Source organism: Mastomys coucha, unplaced genomic scaffold (assembly GCF_008632895.1).
Source record: "Mastomys coucha isolate ucsf_1 unplaced genomic scaffold, UCSF_Mcou_1 pScaffold22, whole genome shotgun sequence".
Lineage (NCBI taxonomy): Eukaryota > Metazoa > Chordata > Mammalia > Rodentia > Muridae > Mastomys > Mastomys coucha.
The window spans coordinates 233784815-233790733 of NW_022196905.1; the positions used below are offsets into that span (position 1 = coordinate 233784815).

Here is a 5919-nt window from a genome sequence, read left to right on the forward strand (position 1 = left end):
CCCAACCCCCTATTCCCCCACCCCCAAGCCTCTTGGGCTTTCTCCTTCCTTTCCAGTCCCTGTTGCTTTCTGGCTCTTTCCTTTCTCCTCCCTCCACAGCTGTCAGACTATCTCAGCCACCCTTCACCCCCAGGCCTGGCTCCCATCCGCTGCTGCCTGGGCTGTGCCCTGAGTCAGTCCCCATTGCTCCCACTGCCCCTCCTGACTCAGTTACCTCCTCCTGCTTGTGGAAGGCTATTGAGTCCTGGTGCGGACGCACTTGCAGCCCTCTCCATTTGCTTTTACAAGGCTCCATCTCAGCTATAGGTCCCTCCCTCCACTCTACCAGGACCCTGGCCTTGGCAGATACCCCTCACCTCAACCTAGGAGACTTTCAGTTGACCCCACCCAATGTACATGTTCCATAAAGGTGATGTCCTCACATCCCTTCTGAATCATCATTGTTACTATAATTATTGGACAATTCCATATATCAATGTAATGAATTTTTGTCATTTTACCCATTACCCTGTCTCACCTCCGCCCTCTTCTACTGAGCCCCTTTTCATAAGTCTCCTCCCACTCAGATGTCTACGTGTGTGTCATGACTGAGAGCCAGTGAATTTAATTAGGATTGCCTGCATGAGCACCCACGGCAGTTATTAACTGGAGAATAGGCTCTTATCAGTGGCTACCTTACTAAAGAAAATGCCACCCCTCCCCCAGTCACCATTAACTGCCAATAGTTCCTCAGGAAAGGGGCAGGGCTCATGAGCCCCTCCCTCATCCTTGATGAAATGTTTCCAGGGCCGGTTAGCAGGAAGAGATTCTCAGATACAGCAATCATGTTACCTTGCCCATGGTACCTTCTCAAAAAGGGGGTGCTCACTCTCACTTCATGACCAGATTGCCCAAGCCACTGGGCGGCCCCCTCGGGACTTCCTATTTCCTGCCCACCTCCTCTAAAAGCAGGTCTGCCCAGCCCAGAATGCAGCTGCTTCGGTGAGGGATTTGGCCTGAGTTGGGGGTGAGAAATCTAGGCCGACTATTCAGAAAGGTCAGCTTACACTCTGAAAGAGGCCAGCCCATGTGACCTCCAGACAGCAGAACTGAGGCTGCCTTTGACACTCCAAACCTGACCCTTTTTCTTCAACACGGAGCAATCCCGCTCTTGTTTAGGGGTGTCTACTAGATAGGCACCCCACACCCTGGTGCAAGGCTCTTTGCCTATGGGATTCCCCGAAGAAGGCGGCTGCTGCCGATTGCTGCCACCCCAGCAACCACCCAGCACCATAGGCTATAAATCACTGCTGTTGTCTGGCTTGGCCTGTCTGCACATACTTTGAAAGGGAAGGACAGAATCTTGCTACCCCCAAGCTGCTGCCCCCACCAGTCCAGAACTGATGCAGTAGAAGAGAAAGGGGGTCTTTATGCCCACAGGCAAGAGGGCACTATGTCCCCTGTCAGTCCCCAAACAATGCCCTCTGATGAAAGGGCCTTTTGTGATGCTCCTGAGTTGACCAGGACAGACTTAGCACCCTCCCCACTTAGGAGGAGGTGGTCACCAGATCAGGGGCCCCGCCCTAGGTTGAGGCCAGGGTGGGGGTGGAGTGGGGCAGCCACACAGCCACAGTCGGGGAAACCTTGGACCTAAGAACTCTAGAAAGAGGCCATCTGAGGTAGGAAATATGCAAGGACACAAATGGTAGCTGGAGGGGGTGACTATGGAGTTCCTGTGTCCCCCTGTCCACACAGCCTGTGCTCCCACAGCTGCTGAGACACTTTCTAATGGAACTGGCAGGAGGAGGTTAAGCCCAGTCCCTGAGCCATGGCTTGACAGCCTTGCCTTCTCTCCACTCCCTTCTCCCACCCAGTATGTACCACCTCACGGATGCACAAGAGCTGTCCCCTCCGCCCAGGATGCTGGTCCCTGAGACACCTAGCGACCTGTCACTGCTGTGAAGAAGGGGTCTACAGGAACCTCGTCTTCACACCACACCATGGTAACTGTGCCTATGTGAGTTTGCTACTGGTCTTCCAAGCTGGGATAGAAGTTCAGCAAGGGAGTTTACGTTTTACTTACTTCCTGGCCCCTTACATGGCTAACACACAGTAGGTTCACAGCGACTATCTGTGAGACCAGGGAGCTGGTGGGTGTTTAGTCTTTCTCTCCCCCTCTCCCAGTACGGTGAGCCCCTTTATAGATAGAGGTTCTGGGAAGCAGGGGATGTTTCCCTGACTCTGTGGACAGGGGAACATAGGATTGTTTGGAGACTCATTGCCTTCTCTGGCGTACTCCCTGGCGCTGCCACCACCCCTACCCCCATCCCCACACATCCTGCCTGGCTGGTCCTTTGGACATGTGTTTGAGGGTGCCTCACATGCCTGGTTCTGAAGCTCAGTTAGACGGATCCACCCCTTGCATCTGGATGAGACTCCATGCCAAGTCTTCGTGCCCCATGCTGGATGAGCATCCCTTGCAAAGTCCTCTTGCCCCTTCACCCCTAAACCTCTCCCCTAGAATGCTGACCCCACAGAGCTGTGCCCCATCAGACAGACCTCTTAATACCCCCCAACCTCAACACCCCAGTAGTAACATAGGGCAGTCACCTCCGCCCAGCAGGAAAGGGACCTGAACCATAAACCATAGGTATAAATGAGACCCTCAGACCTCTGAAAAGGGATGGGCTGACCACAGAGGCTGCCTTAGTCCTCCCGCCTCCAGATTTTTCTCCTGAGCTGGAGAAAAGACTGAGAAGTAGATTGCCAGAGGGGGCCATTTTCCCCAGAGCTCGGCTTCACTCCGCCCAAGGCCTTCACCTGCCCTCAAGACAGATGCTTAGGTGCAGCTGCGCTCTGTGGGCTGGATGGAGCCTCAGGCTGGAGTGAGCTTAGACTGGGGCCCAACACCAGGTGTCTGTCCCTCTAACTCCTTCTCCCACCACCCCCACTCTTTAGGTCCCTTCAGACCCCTTCCAGCCCCCAGGCCTTGTGAATACTGTTCCTTTCACCTAGATTTCCTCTCCCCTCCCCTCCCCTCCCCTCCCTTCCCCCCCCCCTCCCAGGTCAACTGTCATTGTCCCTCAGCTATCAGTGAGGACAGCACACATCCCACCCCCAAAGAACACTTCCTTTTCCTGTCCACCCACTGGCCCCCTCTCTGGACTCTTTCTGTAATAGAGGCCACTCTGAGAGCCCTAGCTTGGCTTGCTCAGTGGCATGGCTGGTACACCAAGGCTCTCTGGCTGCTCAGGGAGAGGTTTGCGGTTAAGATGAGCTCTTCGCAGGGCCCCAGGGGAACATGGCCTTCCTCCTGCTCCTGTTTCCCTCCTCTGGCCACTTCAGGCAGCTGGGGAGATGGAAAGGCAGCTGAACAGTAGACCTATGGCCCTCAATTCTCTGGGTCTGTTTCACAAGATCCTGCAACCCTGTTTTTCTCTACTACCTTGTTCAAACTCCAGAGAGGGACCAGATGGCAGCATCCTGCTCACTGCCCAGTCTAGGACTTCACCAGGGCTGGTCACATTCTGGGGAGCCATCATTTATTCACTCAGTCATTCACTCATTCATTCATCCATTCATTCATTCACTTATTCATCCATCCATTCATTCACTCATTCATTTATTCACTCACTCATTCATTCACTCACTCATTCATTCATTCATTCATTCAATCAATCATGCACTCATTTTCTCATTCCACTAGTTCCTTGGATCCCTCAGTACCAGGCAGTTCAGGGACTGGGCCTGCCCCTCTCAGGGTACATGGTCAGTGTGTCCCTCTTGGTCCCTAATGCCTTTGTTGAGTCCACAGTCTTCCTCCTGGTAAGAATATCAGCATCCCCCTTACGACAAAATCCCTCTAGGTATTTCTATGAAAGCAATCAAGGCCCAAGAGCCATGCCAACCACCACAACATCCCAATGATGGTTATGGTTACCATGACAACACACCATGAATGTTGCCCTCCCACTCCCAGGAGGTGCGTGTTGCTCTCATGACTCCCCCGCAAGGGAAGGCTCAGTGAGGTAGCCTGTGAGTTTTGACGGAATGAAACTCTAAGTTGGGATCCAAGTCCAAGTTGGCCTGTCCTAAGCGATGTTCATATCACTGGTTCACTTGACCTTTCCAGGCCCAGAGGCTCATGTCCACCAGACTCTCCAACAGACAGGAATGTGAGCTACCTATGAAGGTGTGAAGTCCCTGCAGAGTCTGCTGTCTGACAGATATCAGACTGATATCCTCTCTTCTTCAGCAGCACTAGCCTTGGCCTCTTCCTTTCCTCCTTTTTCCAGGGCCACAGGGACCAAGATGGAAGACTGAGTCCACCCTCACCTCTGCCTGGTCCTGTTCCCCCAACCAACCCTGCAGTCGATGCAGACTGGACTCAGACCTCCAACCCTATCTTCTGCAGCCCTCTTCTGGCCCCCTTCCTCCCTGGCCCAACTCTTTCTTCCCCAGCCTGGGCCACCCTCTGCTGAACCCGGCTCTGGTCCTGTTTGCCTACCCCATTGCCAGTCCTTGACTCAGCCATTCCTGTTTCCTGGTTGGAAGCCAGTGGCCCACTCAAAATAACTAGTCCCTTTCCCTGGGTCAGAGAACAGCTGCAAGGGATTAGGGGAAGGACTGGAACAAGAGAACCCCCACCCACAGCCCCACGCCCACGGAGCTACAGCAGGTGGCTGGGCCTGTGGCTGCCATCTCTCTGAGTCCAGAACAGCCTTGTTCCCCAAATGAGACCTTCTCCCATTTATCGGGAGAAGAAAGAAGGCAGAGACTATGGCGTGTGGCCTCCCCCACCCCACAGCACCCAAGCCTGCCCACCTGTGGCTCTAACTAAACCATTTTATGCAGCTCAGAAATCTAATGTCAAGGACTAGGTCTGTTCTGCCAAACAAAAGATGTCTCTGTACTACTAAGACGCCTCTCTCTATTCTTGCTGTTCCGTCCACCATTCTCAACAGCCTGGGTTGGCATCACCTAAGTCCTCAAAAGCCTCCTTTGAAAAGCCTTCCTCTTTCCTGTAACCTTTGACCCAGCACACACCATCTCTAGCCATTGTTTGTGAGGAATCAGATGACACTTCTTTTTCTAGGGACAGTGCCATCACTGCCTTTGCCCTCTGTACTGGCTGGTTTTGTGTGTCAACTTGACACAGGACACAGGCTGGAGTTATCACAGAGAAGGGAGCTTCAGTTGGGGAAGTGCCTCCATGAGACCCAGCTGTGGGGCATTTTCTCAATTGCCCCTTGTGGGTGGTGCCATCCATGGGCTGGAAGTCTTGGGTTCTATAAGAGAGCAGTCTGAGCAAGCCAGGAGAAGCAAGCCAGTAAGGAACATCTCTCTATGGCCTCTGCATCAGCTCCTGCTTCCTGACCTGCTTGACTTCCAGTCCTGACTTCCTCTGGTGATCAACAGCAATGTGGAAGTGTAAGCTGAATAAACCCTTTCCTCCCCAACTTGCTTCTTGGTCATGATGTCTGTGTAGGAATAGAAACCCTGACTAAGACACCCTCCAAACCCCAAGAACTCACAGACATCCCAAGCAGACACGAAGCAAGTGAAGCAAGTGGCATGTTGGCACAGACCTGCGCACAGTTGGGGACCTGGCCTTCCTGCCTTTCTTTGGCCTTTCCCCTCGTATCTGAAGATACTCTAACGCCATTCGAGGTTTAGCTAAGTTACCTCATATCCTTCTCTGAGAATTGAGATGAGCGACATGCTAATCCATAAACATTTTAGGCTTTCTCCTGACCAGGACCCCTGGATGCTGACTGGCATGACCTGGAAATTTATGGGAAACGTGGAATCTAGTTTTGACCCCCCTGATCTGCGCAGTCAACTTGCATTTTAACAGAATCCCTAAGTGGTTTATGTATGTGCCTGGTGAATCTCCCACCAGATCAGCTTACTAAGGACATGATCATACAGTGGTAGACA

The 5919-nt window shown here is 52.9% G+C and overlaps 1 long non-coding RNA gene across 1 annotated transcript; it reads left to right on the forward strand.

The window, feature by feature from the left end:
- The first annotated feature begins 1542 nt into the window (after positions 1-1542).
- On the forward strand, positions 1543-4898 carry LOC116067968. The gene is made up of 3 exons (XR_004109376.1): positions 1543-1658; positions 1854-1996; positions 4275-4898. It is a non-coding gene; the product is annotated as an uncharacterized LOC116067968 (long non-coding RNA).
- The last annotated feature ends 1021 nt before the right edge of the window (positions 4899-5919 follow it).